The 16,829-nt window shown below is 33.3% G+C and overlaps 8 non-coding genes across 8 annotated transcripts; all 8 read left to right on the plus strand.

The window, feature by feature from the left end:
- Positions 1-448: 448 nt before the first annotated feature.
- Positions 449-540, plus strand: TRNAI-UAU (transfer RNA isoleucine (anticodon UAU)). The gene is given in 2 exon segments: positions 449-486; positions 505-540. It is a non-coding gene; the product is annotated as a tRNA-Ile (tRNA).
- A 1,406-nt stretch (positions 541-1,946) lies between these two features.
- TRNAI-UAU (transfer RNA isoleucine (anticodon UAU)) lies at positions 1,947-2,039 on the plus strand. Its single transcript is given in 2 exon segments — positions 1,947-1,984; positions 2,004-2,039. It is a non-coding gene; the product is annotated as a tRNA-Ile (tRNA).
- A 1,419-nt stretch (positions 2,040-3,458) lies between these two features.
- Positions 3,459-3,550, plus strand: TRNAI-UAU (transfer RNA isoleucine (anticodon UAU)). The gene is given in 2 exon segments: positions 3,459-3,496; positions 3,515-3,550. It is a non-coding gene; the product is annotated as a tRNA-Ile (tRNA).
- A 2,905-nt stretch (positions 3,551-6,455) lies between these two features.
- On the plus strand, positions 6,456-6,547 carry TRNAI-UAU (transfer RNA isoleucine (anticodon UAU)). Its single transcript is given in 2 exon segments — positions 6,456-6,493; positions 6,512-6,547. It is a non-coding gene; the product is annotated as a tRNA-Ile (tRNA).
- A 4,417-nt stretch (positions 6,548-10,964) lies between these two features.
- On the plus strand, positions 10,965-11,057 carry TRNAI-UAU (transfer RNA isoleucine (anticodon UAU)). The gene is given in 2 exon segments: positions 10,965-11,002; positions 11,022-11,057. It is a non-coding gene; the product is annotated as a tRNA-Ile (tRNA).
- Positions 11,058-12,464: 1,407 nt separating this feature from the next.
- On the plus strand, positions 12,465-12,557 carry TRNAI-UAU (transfer RNA isoleucine (anticodon UAU)). Its single transcript is given in 2 exon segments — positions 12,465-12,502; positions 12,522-12,557. It is a non-coding gene; the product is annotated as a tRNA-Ile (tRNA).
- Positions 12,558-13,976: 1,419 nt separating this feature from the next.
- Positions 13,977-14,068, plus strand: TRNAI-UAU (transfer RNA isoleucine (anticodon UAU)). The gene is given in 2 exon segments: positions 13,977-14,014; positions 14,033-14,068. It is a non-coding gene; the product is annotated as a tRNA-Ile (tRNA).
- A 1,406-nt stretch (positions 14,069-15,474) lies between these two features.
- Positions 15,475-15,566, plus strand: TRNAI-UAU (transfer RNA isoleucine (anticodon UAU)). The gene is given in 2 exon segments: positions 15,475-15,512; positions 15,531-15,566. It is a non-coding gene; the product is annotated as a tRNA-Ile (tRNA).
- Positions 15,567-16,829: the final 1,263 nt, after the last annotated feature.

The following is a 16,829-nucleotide window of genomic DNA, read 5'->3' on the forward strand; positions in this document are numbered from 1 at the left end:
ATGTTTACCTTTAAATATAGAGCACAAGTGAGATTTAACTTATTTTTATTTAAAGATACTGCACTTTTTGGTATTATAGTGTATATTTTCCCTATGCAACATTGAAGTTACATATATTTATAGCAAATATTATTTAAGATAAATAAACAGAAATTATTTATAAACAGGAATTATTTTACAATTTTGATAATATTGAACTGTACAGCAATGGCATGAATTCATTGCAATATACACCTAAGGATACATAAAACTGGGCAATAACACAAATGCACAATATAATTGATTAACTTATGATTAGAATATTACTTTTATTAGGTACTTTAGTATTGGGTGCAGTAGTTTAGTGGATTTAAAAAGTAACTAATTTAAAATTAATAAACCAAGTTAATATACTTAGTCAACTCGATGCTAAAATCACTCAACTAAAAATAATACACTTTGACCATGTGCTCCTGTGGCGCAATCGGTTAGCGCGCGGTACTTATAGGCAGTATCTGTTGAGCAATGCCGAGGTTGTGAGTTCAAGCCTCACCTGGAGCAAATGTAATTTTTTTTCTAATGATTATCATCTGCTACCTGAACATCCTGATATGAAGGCAGAAAAAAATCACAAACATTACTGTTTTTAAGGTACCAGTACACACATCTGCTTTGGTTCATATGCACTGTAAACATTACTTTAGTTAGTCAACAAAATGGAATGCAAAAGACTACCTCTTTATTGGTAAAAGAGTTGCATCAATCTGTTTTGCTGCAATGTAACATGAGGGTCCACTCTATTAGGTCTGGTTAGTACAATCACATTTCATGCTGGGATTTGTAAAGCAAAGAACACAAATAAACGGCTTTCCTATATCGCAACAATTAATGATTATACTAATGAAAAAATCAGTTTCACACAAAGATGTTACTAAGCCCCACTGGCCTAATGGATAAGGCACTGGCCTCCTAAGCTAGGGATTGTGGTTTCAAGTCTCATCTGGGCTTTATTTCATCCATATAATTACTGGAGATGTTCCCTTTATTCTTGCTTGATACTGCACAAATGGCTCCACCAGAAACTTTTATCTGCTTAACAATCCGGTACTGTTCAGCTTGCAAAATTATGGCCCTGTATCTAAAAGCAGACATTTATCCTGATGACATTGTGGATTAGTTTCCGGATAAGATTGCTATCACCTGGGACAGTGGCTTCAAGTCTATTCTAGGATGTATGTTCCTTTGATGCTCATTCTCATTCTAGAAGTTATGCTTTTTTTCAATGCAGGTGACTGTCTTAATGGTATTGCATGAAATCCATATATACCAAAACATACCTATTAAGTTTTAATTGCAATTTAATATCAGAGTGGCTACAAAATAACAATGTCTATATCAATTGCTGATGGGTTTCTTGAAGTCCTTTCATCCATGTCATCAAAAGGGTAATTTTCTGCTTTTTATATTTCTTTGGACACTGACTTTACTGACAATTTAGGTGCTACAGACCAAAAAAACAATGTTTACCTTTAAATATAGAGCACAAGTGAGATTTAACTTATTTTTATTTAAAGATACTGCACTTTTTGGTATTATAGTGTATATTTTCCCTATGCAACATTGAAGTTACATATATTTATAGCAAATATTATTTAAGATAAATAAACAGAAATTATTTATAAACAGGAATTATTTTACAATTTTGATAATATTGAACTGTACAGCAATGGCATGAATTCATTGCAATATACACCTAAGGATACATAAAACTGGGCAATAACACAAATGCACAATATAATTGATTAACTTATGATTAGAATATTACTTTTATTAGGTACTTTAGTATTGGGTGCAGTAGTTTAGTGGATTTAAAAAGTAACTAATTTAAAATTAATAAACCAAGTTAATATACTTAGTCAACTCGATGCTAAAATCACTCAACTAAAAATAATACACTTTGACCATGTGTTCCTGTGGCGCAATCGGTCAGCGCGCGGTACTTATAAGACAGTATCTGTTGAGCAATGCTGAGGTTGTGAGTTCAAGCCTCACCTGGAGCAAATGTAATTTTTTTTCTAATGTCATCATTTAATGATTATCATCTGCTACCTGAACATCCTGATATGAAGGCAGAAAAAAATCACAAACATGACTGTTTTTAAGGTACCAGTACACACATCTGCTTTGGTTCATATGCACTGTAAACATTACTTTAGTTAGTCAACAAAATGGAATGCAAAAGACTACCTCTTTATTGGTAAAAGAGTTGCATCAATCTGTTTTGCTGCAATGTAACATGAGGGTCCACTCTATTAGGTCTGGTTAGTACAATCACATTTCATGCTGGGATTTGTAAAGCAAAGAACACAAATAAATGGCTTTCCTATATCGCAACAATTAATGATTATACTAATGAAAAAATCAGTTTCACACAAAGATGTTACTAAGCCCCACTGGCCTAATGGATATGGCACTGTCCTCTTAAGCTAGGGATTGTGGTTTCAAGTCTCATCTGGGATTTAGTTCATCCATATAATTACTGGAGATGTTCCCTTTATTCTTGCTTGATACTGCACAAATGGCTCCACCATAAACTTTTATCTGCTTAACAATCCGGTACTGTTCAGCTTGCAAAATTATGGCCCTGTATCTAAAAGCAGACATTTATCCTGATGACATTGTGGATTAGTTTCCGGATAAGTTTGCTATCACCTGGGACAGTGGCTTCAAGTCTCATCTAGGATGCATGTTCCTTTGATGCTCATTCTCATTCTAGAAGTTATGCTTTTTTTCAATGCAGGTGACTGTCTTAATGGTATTGCATGAAATCCATATATACCAAAACATACCTATTAAGTTTTAATTGCAATTTAATATCAGAGTGGCTACAAAATAACAATGTCTATATCAATTGCTGATGGGTTTCTTGAAGTCCTTTCATCCATGTCATCAAAAGGGTAATTTTCTGCTTTTTATATTTCTTTGGACACTGACTTTACTGACAATTTAGGTGCTACAGACCAAAAAAACAATGTTTACCTTTAAATATAGAGCACAAGTGAGATTTAACTTATTTTTATTTAAAGATACTGCACTTTTTGGTATTATAGTGTATATTTTCCCTATGCAACATTGAAGTTACATATATTTATAGCAAATATTATTTAAGATAAATAAACAGAAATTATTTATAAACAGGAATTATTTTACAATTTTGATAATATTGAACTGTACAGCAATGGCATGAATTCATTGCAATATACACCTAAGGATACATAAAACTGGGCAATAACACAAATGCACAATATAATTGATTAACTTATGATTAGAATATTACTTTTATTAGGTACTTTAGTATTGGGTGCAGTAGTTTAGTGGAATTAAAAAGTAACTAATTTAAAATTAATAAACCAAGTTAATATACTTAGTCAACTCGATGCTAAAATCACTCAACTAAAAATAATACACTTTGACCATGTGCTCCTGTGGCGCAATTGGTTAACGCGCGGTACTTATAGGCAGTATCTGTTGAGCAATGCCGAGGTTGTGAGTTCAAGCCTCACCTGGAGCAAATGTAATTTTTTTTCTAATGATTATCATCTGCTAGCTGAACATCCTGATATGAAGGCAGAAAAAAATCACAAACATGACTGTTTTTAAGGTACCAGTACACACATCTGCTTTGGTTCATATGCACTGTAAACATTACTTTAGTTAGTCAACAAAATGGAATGCAAAAGACTACCTCTTTATTGGTAAAAGAGTTGCATCAATCTGTTTTGCTGCAATGTAACATGAGGGTCCACACTATTAGGTCTGGTTAGTACAATCACATTTCATGCTGGGATTTGTAAAGCAAAGAACACAAATAAACGGCTTTCCTATATCGCAACAATTAATGATTATACTAATGAAAAAATCAGTTTCACACAAAGATGTTACTAAGCCCCACTGGCCTAATGGATAAGGCACTGGTCTCCTAAGCTAGGGATTGTGGTTTCAAGTCTCATCTGGGCTTTATTTCATCCATATAATTACTGGAGATGTTCCCTTTATTCTTGCTTGATACTGCACAAATGGCTCCACCAGAAACTTTTATCTGCTTAACAATCCGGTACTGTTCAGCTTGCAAAATTATGGCCCTGTATCTAAAAGCAGACATTTATCCTGATGACATTGTGGATTAGTTTCCGGATAAGTTTGCTATCACCTGGGACAGTGGCTTCAAGTCTCATCTAGGATGCATGTTCCTTTGATGCTCATTCTCATTCTAGAAGTTATGCTTTTTTTCAATGCAGGTGACTGTCTTAATGGTATTGCATGAAATCCATATATACCAAAACATACCTATTAAGTTTTAATTGCAATTTAATATCAGAGTGGCTACAAAATAACAATGTCTATGGCAATTGCTGATGGGTTTCTTGAAGTCCTTTCATCCATGTCATCAAAAGGGTAATTTTCTGCTTTTTATATTTCTTTGGACACTGACTTTACTGACAATTTAGGTGCTACAGACCAAAAAAACAATGTTTACCTTTAAATATAGAGCACAAGTGAGATTTAACTTATTTTTATTTAAAGATACTGCACTTTTTGGTATTATAGTGTATATTTTCCCTATGCAACATTGAAGTTACATATATTTATAGCAAATATTATTTAAGATAAATAAACAGAAATTATTTATAAACAGGAATTATTTTACAATTTTGATAATATTGAACTGTACAGCAATGGCATGAATTCATTGCAATATACACCTAAGGATACATAAAACTGGGCAATAACACAAATGCACAATATAATTGATTAACTTATGATTAGAATATTACTTTTATTAGGTACTTTAGTATTGGGTGCAGTAGTTTAGTGGATTTAAAAAGTAACTAATTTAAAATTAATAAACCAAGTTAATATACTTAGTCAACTCGATGCTAAAATCACTCAACTAAAAATAATACACTTTGACCATGTGCTCCTGTGGCGCAATCGGTTAGCGCGCGGTACTTATAAGACAGTATCTGTTGAGCAATGCCGAGGTTGTGAGTTCAAGCCTCTCCTTGAGCAAATGTAATTTTTTTTCTAATGTCATCAGTTAATGATTATCATCTGCTACCTGAACATCCTGATATGAAGGCAGAAAAAAATCACAAACATTACTGTTTTTAAGGTACCAGTACACACATCTGCTTTGGTTCATATGCACTGTAAACATTACTTTAGTTAGTCAACAAAATGGAATGCAAAAGACTACCTCTTTATTGGTAAAAGAGTTGCATCAATCTGTTTTGCTGCAATGTAACATGAGGGTCAACACTATTAGGTCTGGTTAGTACAATCACATTTCATGCTGGGATTTGTAAAGCAAAGAACACAAATAAATGGCTTTCCTATATCGCAACAATTAATGATTATACTAATGAAAAAATCAGTTTCACACAAAGATGTTACTAAGCCCCACTGGCCTAATGGATAAGGCACTGGCCTCCTAAGCTAGGGATTGTGGTTTCAAGTCTCATCTGGGCTTTATTTCATCCATATAATTACTGGAGATGTTCCCTTTATTCTTGCTTGATACTGCACAAATGGCTCCACCAGAAACTTTTATCTGCGTAACAATCCGGTACTGTTCAGCTTGCAAAATTATGGCCCTGTATCTAAAAGCAGACATTTATCCTGATGACATTGTGGATAAGTTTGCTATCACCTGGGACAGTGGCTTCAAGTCTCATCTAGGATGCATGTTCCTTTGATGCTCATTCTCATTCTAGAAGTTATGCTTTTTTTCAATGCAGGTGACTGTCTTAATGGTATTGCATGAAATCCATATATACCAAAACATACCTATTAAGTTTTAATTGCAATTTAATATCAGAGTGGCTACAAAATAACAATGTCTATGGCAATTGCTGATGGGTTTCTTGAAGTCCTTTCATCCTTGTCATCAAAAGGGTAATTTTCTGCTTTTTATATTTCTTTGGACACTGACTTTACTGACAATTTAGGTGCTACAGACCAAAAAAACAATGTTTACCTTTAAATATAGAGCACAAGTGAGATTTAACTTATTTTTATTTAAAGATACTGCACTTTTTGTATTATAGTGTATATTTTCCCTATGCAACATTGAAGTTACATATATTTATAGCAAATATTATTTAAGATAAATAAACAGAAATTATTTATAAACAGGAATTATTTTACAATTTTGATAATATTGAACTGTACAGCAATGGCATGAATTCATTGCAATATACACCTAAGGATACATAAAACTGGGCAATAACACAAATGCACAATATAATTGATTAACTTATGATTAGAATATTACTTTTATTAGGTACTTTAGTATTGGGTGCAGTAGTTTAGTGGAATTAAAAAGTAACTAATTTAAAATTAATAAACCAAGTTAATATACTTAGTCAACTCGATGCTAAAATCACTCAACTAAAAATAATACACTTTGACCATGTGCTCCTGTGGCGCAATTGGTTAACGCGCGGTACTTATAGGCAGTATCTGTTGAGCAATGCCGAGGTTGTGAGTTCAAGCCTCACCTGGAGCAAATGTAATTTTTTTTCTAATGATTATCATCTGCTAGCTGAACATCCTGATATGAAGGCAGAAAAAAATCACAAACATGACTGTTTTTAAGGTACCAGTACACACATCTGCTTTGGTTCATATGCACTGTAAACATTACTTTAGTTAGTCAACAAAATGGAATGCAAAAGACTACCTCTTTATTGGTAAAAGAGTTGCATCAATCTGTTTTGCTGCAATGTAACATGAGGGTCCACACTATTAGGTCTGGTTAGTACAATCACATTTCATGCTGGGATTTGTAAAGCAAAGAACACAAATAAACGGCTTTCCTATATCGCAACAATTAATGATTATACTAATGAAAAAATCAGTTTCACACAAAGATGTTACTAAGCCCCACTGGCCTAATGGATAAGGCACTGGTCTCCTAAGCTAGGGATTGTGGTTTCAAGTCTCATCTGGGCTTTATTTCATCCATATAATTACTGGAGATGTTCCCTTTATTCTTGCTTGATACTGCACAAATGGCTCCACCAGAAACTTTTATCTGCTTAACAATCCGGTACTGTTCAGCTTGCAAAATTATGGCCCTGTATCTAAAAGCAGACATTTATCCTGATGACATTGTGGATTAGTTTCCGGATAAGTTTGCTATCACCTGGGACAGTGGCTTCAAGTCTCATCTAGGATGCATGTTCCTTTGATGCTCATTCTCATTCTAGAAGTTATGCTTTTTTTCAATGCAGGTGACTGTCTTAATGGTATTGCATGAAATCCATATATACCAAAACATACCTATTAAGTTTTAATTGCAATTTAATATCAGAGTGGCTACAAAATAACAATGTCTATGGCAATTGCTGATGGGTTTCTTGAAGTCCTTTCATCCATGTCATCAAAAGGGTAATTTTCTGCTTTTTATATTTCTTTGGACACTGACTTTACTGACAATTTAGGTGCTACAGACCAAAAAAACAATGTTTACCTTTAAATATAGAGCACAAGTGAGATTTAACTTATTTTTATTTAAAGATACTGCACTTTTTGGTATTATAGTGTATATTTTCCCTATGCAACATTGAAGTTACATATATTTATAGCAAATATTATTTAAGATAAATAAACAGAAATTATTTATAAACAGGAATTATTTTACAATTTTGATAATATTGAACTGTACAGCAATGGCATGAATTCATTGCAATATACACCTAAGGATACATAAAACTGGGCAATAACACAAATGCACAATATAATTGATTAACTTATGATTAGAATATTACTTTTATTAGGTACTTTAGTATTGGGTGCAGTAGTTTAGTGGATTTAAAAAGTAACTAATTTAAAATTAATAAACCAAGTTAATATACTTAGTCAACTCGATGCTAAAATCACTCAACTAAAAATAATACACTTTGACCATGTGCTCCTGTGGCGCAATCGGTTAGCGCGCGGTACTTATAAGACAGTATCTGTTGAGCAATGCCGAGGTTGTGAGTTCAAGCCTCTCCTTGAGCAAATGTAATTTTTTTTCTAATGTCATCAGTTAATGATTATCATCTGCTACCTGAACATCCTGATATGAAGGCAGAAAAAAATCACAAACATTACTGTTTTTAAGGTACCAGTACACACATCTGCTTTGGTTCATATGCACTGTAAACATTACTTTAGTTAGTCAACAAAATGGAATGCAAAAGACTACCTCTTTATTGGTAAAAGAGTTGCATCAATCTGTTTTGCTGCAATGTAACATGAGGGTCAACACTATTAGGTCTGGTTAGTACAATCACATTTCATGCTGGGATTTGTAAAGCAAAGAACACAAATAAATGGCTTTCCTATATCGCAACAATTAATGATTATACTAATGAAAAAATCAGTTTCACACAAAGATGTTACTAAGCCCCACTGGCCTAATGGATAAGGCACTGGCCTCCTAAGCTAGGGATTGTGGTTTCAAGTCTCATCTGGGCTTTATTTCATCCATATAATTACTGGAGATGTTCCCTTTATTCTTGCTTGATACTGCACAAATGGCTCCACCAGAAACTTTTATCTGCGTAACAATCCGGTACTGTTCAGCTTGCAAAATTATGGCCCTGTATCTAAAAGCAGACATTTATCCTGATGACATTGTGGATAAGTTTGCTATCACCTGGGACAGTGGCTTCAAGTCTCATCTAGGATGCATGTTCCTTTGATGCTCATTCTCATTCTAGAAGTTATGCTTTTTTTCAATGCAGGTGACTGTCTTAATGGTATTGCATGAAATCCATATATACCAAAACATACCTATTAAGTTTTAATTGCAATTTAATATCAGAGTGGCTACAAAATAACAATGTCTATGGCAATTGCTGATGGGTTTCTTGAAGTCCTTTCATCCTTGTCATCAAAAGGGTAATTTTCTGCTTTTTATATTTCTTTGGACACTGACTTTACTGACAATTTAGGTGCTACAGACCAAAAAAACAATGTTTACCTTTAAATATAGAGCACAAGTGAGATTTAACTTATTTTTATTTAAAGATACTGCACTTTTTGTATTATAGTGTATATTTTCCCTATGCAACATTGAAGTTACATATATTTATAGCAAATATTATTTAAGATAAATAAACAGAAATTATTTATAAACAGGAATTATTTTACAATTTTGATAATATTGAACTGTACAGCAATGGCATGAATTCATTGCAATATACACCTAAGGATACATAAAACTGGGCAATAACACAAATGCACAATATAATTGATTAACTTATGATTAGAATATTACTTTTATTAGGTACTTTAGTATTGGGTGCAGTAGTTTAGTGGATTTAAAAAGTAACTAATTTAAAATTAATAAACCAAGTTAATATACTTAGTCAACTCGATGCTAAAATCACTCAACTAAAAATAATACACTTTGACCATGTGCTCATGTGGTGCAATCGGTCAGCGCGCAGTACTTATAAGACAGTATCTGTTGAGCAATGCCGAGGTTGTGAGTTCAAGCCTCACCTGGAGCAAATGTAATTTTTTTTCTAATGTCATCAGTTAATGATTATCATCTGCTACCTGAACATCCTGATATGAAGGCAGAAAAAAATCACAAACATGACTGTTTTTAAGGTACCAGTACACACATCTGCTTTGGTTCATATGCACTGTAAACATTACTTTAGTTAGTCAACAAAATGGAATGCAAAAGACTACCTCTTTATTGGTAAAAGAGTTGCATCAATCTGTTTTGCTGCAATGTAACATGAGGGTCCACACTATTAGGTCTGGTTAGTACAATCACATTTCATGCTGGGATTTGTAAAGCAAAGAACACAAATAAACGGCTTTCCTATATCGCAACAATTAATGATTATACTAATGAAAAAATCAGTTTCACACAAAGATGTTACTAAGCCCCACTGGCCTAATGGATAAGGCACTGGCCTCCTAAGCTAGGGATTGTGGTTTCAAGTCTCATCTGGGCTTTATTTCATCCATATAATTACTGGAGATGTTCCCTTTATTCTTGCTTGATACTGCACAAATGGCTCCACCAGAAACTTTTATCTGCTTAACAATCCGGTACTGTTCAGCTTGCAAAATTATGGCCCTGTATCTAAAAGCAGACATTTATCCTGATGACATTGTGGATTAGTTTCCGGATAAGTTTGCTATCACCTGGGACAGTGGCTTCAAGTCTCATCTAGGATGCATGTTCCTTTGATGCTCATTCTCATTCTAGAAGTTATGCTTTTTTTCAATGCAGGTGACTGTCTTAATGGTATTGCATGAAATCCATATATACCAAAACATACCTATTAAGTTTTAATTGCAATTTAATATCAGAGTGGCTACAAAATAACAATGTCTATGGCAATTGCTGATGGGTTTCTTGAAGTCCTTTCATCCATGTCATCAAAAGGGTAATTTTCTGCTTTTTATATTTCTTTGGACACTGACTTTACTGACAATTTAGGTGCTACAGACCAAAAAAACAATGTTTACCTTTAAATATAGAGCACAAGTGAGATTTAACTTATTTTTATTTAAAGATACTGCACTTTTTGGTATTATAGTGTATATTTTCCCTATGCAACATTGAAGTTACATATATTTATAGCAAATATTATTTAAGATAAATAAACAGAAATTATTTATAAACAGGAATTATTTTACAATTTTGATAATATTGAACTGTACAGCAATGGCATGAATTCATTGCAATATACACCTAAGGATACATAAAACTGGGCAATAACACAAATGCACAATATAATTGATTAACTTATGATTAGAATATTACTTTTATTAGGTACTTTAGTATTGGGTGCAGTAGTTTAGTGGATTTAAAAAGTAACTAATTTAAAATTAATAAACCAAGTTAATATACTTAGTCAACTCGATGCTAAAATCACTCAACTAAAAATAATACACTTTGACCATGTGCTCCTGTGGCGCAATCGGTTAGCGCGCGGTACTTATAAGACAGTATCTGTTGAGCAATGCCGAGGTTGTGAGTTCAAGCCTCACCTGGAGCAAATGTAATTTTTTTTCTAATGTCATCAGTTAATGATTATCATCTGCTACCTGAACATCCTGATATGAAGGCAGAAAAAAATCACAAACATTACTGTTTTTAAGGTACCAGTACACACATCTGCTTTGGTTCATATGCACTGTAAACATTACTTTAGTTAGTCAACAAAATGGAATGCAAAAGACTACCTCTTTATTGGTAAAAGAGTTGCATCAATCTGTTTTGCTGCAATGTAACATGAGGGTCCACTCTATTAGGTCTGGTTAGTACAATGACATTTCATGCTGGGATTTGTAAAGCAAAGAACACAAATAAACGGCTTTCCTATATCGCAACAATTAATGATTATACTAATGAAAAAATCAGTTTCACACAAAGATGTTACTAAGCCCCACTGGCCTAATGGATAAGGCACTGGCCTCCTAAGCTAGGGATTGTGGTTTCAAGTCTCATCTGGGCTTTATTTCATCCATATAATTACTGGAGATGTTCCCTTTATTCTTGCTTGATACTGCACAAATGGCTCCACCAGAAACTTTTATCTGCTTAACAATCCGGTACTGTTCAGCTTGCAAAATTATGGCCCTGTATCTAAAAGCAGACATTTATCCTGATGACATTGTGGATAAGTTTGCTATCACCTGGGACAGTGGCTTCAAGTCTCATCTAGGATGCATGTTCCTTTGATGCTCATTCTCATTCTAGAAGTTATGCTTTTTTTCAATGCAGGTGACTGTCTTAATGGTATTGCATGAAATCCATATATACCAAAACATACCTATTAAGTTTTAATTGCAATTTAATATCAGAGTGGCTACAAAATAACAATGTCTATGGCAATTGCTGATGGGTTTCTTGAAGTCCTTTCATCCATGTCATCAAAAGGGTAATTTTCTGCTTTTTATATTTCTTTGGACACTGACTTTACTGACAATTTAGGTGCTACAGACCAAAAAAACAATGTTTACCTTTAAATATAGAGCACAAGTGAGATTTAACTTATTTTTATTTAAAGATACTGCACTTTTTGGTATTATAGTGTATATTTTCCCTATGCAACATTGAAGTTACATATATTTATAGCAAATATTATTTAAGATAAATAAACAGAAATTATTTATAAACAGGAATTATTTTACAATTTTGATAATATTGAACTGTACAGCAATGGCATGAATTCATTGCAATATACACCTAAGGATACATAAAACTGGGCAATAACACAAATGCACAATATAATTGATTAACTTATGATTAGAATATTACTTTTATTAGGTACTTTAGTATTGGGTGCAGTAGTTTAGTGGATTTAAAAAGTAACTAATTTAAAATTAATAAACCAAGTTAATATACTTAGTCAACTCGATGCTAAAATCACTCAACTAAAAATAATACACTTTGACCATGTGCTCCTGTGGCGCAATCGGTTAGCGCGCGGTACTTATAAGACAGTATCTGTTGAGCAATGCCGAGGTTGTGAGTTCAAGCCTCACCTGGAGCAAATGTAATTTTTTTTCTAATGTCATCAGTTAATGATTATCATCTGCTACCTGAACATCCTGATATGAAGGCAGAAAAAAATCACAAACATTACTGTTTTTAAGGTACCAGTACACACATCTGCTTTGGTTCATATGCACTGTAAACATTACTTTAGTTAGTCAACAAAATGGAATGCAAAAGACTACCTCTTTATTGGTAAAAGAGTTGCATCAATCTGTTTTGCTGCAATGTAACATGAGGGTCCACTCTATTAGGTCTGGTTAGTACAATGACATTTCATGCTGGGATTTGTAAAGCAAAGAACACAAATAAACGGCTTTCCTATATCGCAACAATTAATGATTATACTAATGAAAAAATCAGTTTCACACAAAGATGTTACTAAGCCCCACTGGCCTAATGGATAAGGCACTGGCCTCCTAAGCTAGGGATTGTGGTTTCAAGTCTCATCTGGGCTTTATTTCATCCATATAATTACTGGAGATGTTCCCTTTATTCTTGCTTGATACTGCACAAATGGCTCCACCAGAAACTTTTATCTGCTTAACAATCCGGTACTGTTCAGCTTGCAAAATTATGGCCCTGTATCTAAAAGCAGACATTTATCCTGATGACATTGTGGATTAGTTTCCGGATAAGATTGCTATCACCTGGGACAGTGGCTTCAAGTCTATTCTAGGATGTATGTTCCTTTGATGCTCATTCTCATTCTAGAAGTTATGCTTTTTTTCAATGCAGGTGACTGTCTTAATGGTATTGCATGAAATCCATATATACCAAAACATACCTATTAAGTTTTAATTGCAATTTAATATCAGAGTGGCTACAAAATAACAATGTCTATGGCAATTGCTGATGGGTTTCTTGAAGTCCTTTCATCCATGTCATCAAAAGGGTAATTTTCTGCTTTTTATATTTCTTTGGACACTGACTTTACTGACAATTTAGGTGCTACAGACCAAAAAAACAATGTTTACCTTTAAATATAGAGCACAAGTGAGATTTAACTTATTTTTATTTAAAGATACTGCACTTTTTGGTATTATAGTGTATATTTTCCCTATGCAACATTGAAGTTACATATATTTATAGCAAATATTATTTAAGATAAATAAACAGAAATTATTTATAAACAGGAATTATTTTACAATTTTGATAATATTGAACTGTACAGCAATGGCATGAATTCATTGCAATATACACCTAAGGATACATAAAACTGGGCAATAACACAAATGCACAATATAATTGATTAACTTATGATTAGAATATTACTTTTATTAGGTACTTTAGTATTGGGTGCAGTAGTTTAGTGGATTTAAAAAGTAACTAATTTAAAATTAATAAACCAAGTTAATATACTTAGTCAACTCGATGCTAAAATCACTCAACTAAAAATAATACACTTTGACCATGTGCTCCTGTGGCGCAATCGGTTAGCGCGCGGTACTTATAGGCAGTATCTGTTGAGCAATGCCGAGGTTGTGAGTTCAAGCCTCACCTGGAGCAAATGTAATTTTTTTTCTAATGATTATCATCTGCTACCTGAACATCCTGATATGAAGGCAGAAAAAAATCACAAACATGACTGTTTTTAAGGTACCAGTACACACATCTGCTTTGGTTCATATGCACTGTAAACATTACTTTAGTTAGTCAACAAAATGGAATGCAAAAGACTACCTCTTTATTGGTAAAAGAGTTGCATCAATCTGTTTTGCTGCAATGTAACATGAGGGTCCACACTATTAGGTCTGGTTAGTACAATCACATTTCATGCTGGGATTTGTAAAGCAAAGAACACAAATAAACGGCTTTCCTATATCGCAACAATTAATGATTATACTAATGAAAAAATCAGTTTCACACAAAGATGTTACTAAGCCCCACTGGCCTAATGGATAAGGCACTGGTCTCCTAAGCTAGGGATTGTGGTTTCAAGTCTCATCTGGGCTTTATTTCATCCATATAATTACTGGAGATGTTCCCTTTATTCTTGCTTGATACTGCACAAATGGCTCCACCATAAACTTTTATCTGCTTAACAATCCGGTACTGTTCAGCTTGCAAAATTATGGCCCTGTATCTAAAAGCAGACATTTATCCTGATGACATTGTGGATTAGTTTCCGGATAAGTTTGCTATCACCTGGGACAGTGGCTTCAAGTCTCATCTAGGATGCATGTTCCTTTGATGCTCATTCTCATTCTAGAAGTTATGCTTTTTTTCAATGCAGGTGACTGTCTTAATGGTATTGCATGAAATCCATATATACCAAAACATACCTATTAAGTTTTAATTGCAATTTAATATCAGAGTGGCTACAAAATAACAATGTCTATATCAATTGCTGATGGGTTTCTTGAAGTCCTTTCATCCATGTCATCAAAAGGGTAATTTTCTGCTTTTTATATTTCTTTGGACACTGACTTTACTGACAATTTAGGTGCTACAGACCAAAAAAACAATGTTTACCTTTAAATATAGAGCACAAGTGAGATTTAACTTATTTTTATTTAAAGATACTGCACTTTTTGGTATTATAGTGTATATTTTCCCTATGCAACATTGAAGTTACATATATTTATAGCAAATATTATTTAAGATAAATAAACAGAAATTATTTATAAACAGGAATTATTTTACAATTTTGATAATATTGAACTGTACAGCAATGGCATGAATTCATTGCAATATACACCTAAGGATACATAAAACTGGGCAATAACACAAATGCACAATATAATTGATTAACTTATGATTAGAATATTACTTTTATTAGGTACTTTAGTATTGGGTGCAGTAGTTTAGTGGATTTAAAAAGTAACTAATTTAAAATTAATAAACCAAGTTAATATACTTAGTCAACTCGATGCTAAAATCACTCAACTAAAAATAATACACTTTGACCATGTGCTCCTGTGGCGCAATCGGTTAGCGCGCGGTACTTATAGGCAGTATCTGTTGAGCAATGCCGAGGTTGTGAGTTCAAGCCTCACCTGGAGCAAATGTAATTTTTTTTCTAATGATTATCATCTGCTACCTGAACATCCTGATATGAAGGCAGAAAAAAATCACAAACATTACTGTTTTTAAGGTACCAGTACACACATCTGCTTTGGTTCATATGCACTGTAAACATTACTTTAGTTAGTCAACAAAATGGAATGCAAAAGACTACCTCTTTATTGGTAAAAGAGTTGCATCAATCTGTTTTGCTGCAATGTAACATGAGGGTCCACTCTATTAGGTCTGGTTAGTACAATCACATTTCATGCTGGGATTTGTAAAGCAAAGAACACAAATAAACGGCTTTCCTATATCGCAACAATTAATGATTATACTAATGAAAAAATCAGTTTCACACAAAGATGTTACTAAGCCCCACTGGCCTAATGGATAAGGCACTGGCCTCCTAAGCTAGGGATTGTGGTTTCAAGTCTCATCTGGGCTTTATTTCATCCATATAATTACTGGAGATGTTCCCTTTATTCTTGCTTGATACTGCACAAATGGCTCCACCAGAAACTTTTATCTGCTTAACAATCCGGTACTGTTCAGCTTGCAAAATTATGGCCCTGTATCTAAAAGCAGACATTTATCCTGATGACATTGTGGATTAGTTTCCGGATAAGATTGCTATCACCTGGGACAGTGGCTTCAAGTCTATTCTAGGATGTATGTTCCTTTGATGCTCATTCTCATTCTAGAAGTTATGCTTTTTTTCAATGCAGGTGACTGTCTTAATGGTATTGCATGAAATCCATATATACCAAAACATACCTATTAAGTTTTAATTGCAATTTAATATCAGAGTGGCTACAAAATAACAATGTCTATGGCAATTGCTGATGGGTTTCTTGAAGTCCTTTCATCCATGTCATCAAAAGGGTAATTTTCTGCTTTTTATATTTCTTTGGACACTGACTTTACTGACAATTTAGGTGCTACAGACCAAAAAAACAATGTTTACCTTTAAATATAGAGCACAAGTGAGATTTAACTTATTTTTATTTAAAGATACTGCACTTTTTGGTATTATAGTGTATATTTTCCCTATGCAACATTGAAGTTACATATATTTATAGCAAATATTATTTAAGATAAATAAACAGAAATTATTTATAAACAGGAATTATTTTACAATTTTGATAATATTGAACTGTACAGCAATGGCATGAATTCATTGCAATATACACCTAAGGATACATAAAACTGGGCAATAACACAAATGCACAATATAATTGATTAACTTATGATTAGAATATTA

The sequence above is a fragment of the Taudactylus pleione genome, unplaced genomic scaffold (assembly GCF_031769625.1).
Source record: "Taudactylus pleione unplaced genomic scaffold, aTauple2 ptg000473l, whole genome shotgun sequence".
Taxonomy (NCBI): domain Eukaryota; kingdom Metazoa; phylum Chordata; class Amphibia; order Anura; family Myobatrachidae; genus Taudactylus; species Taudactylus pleione.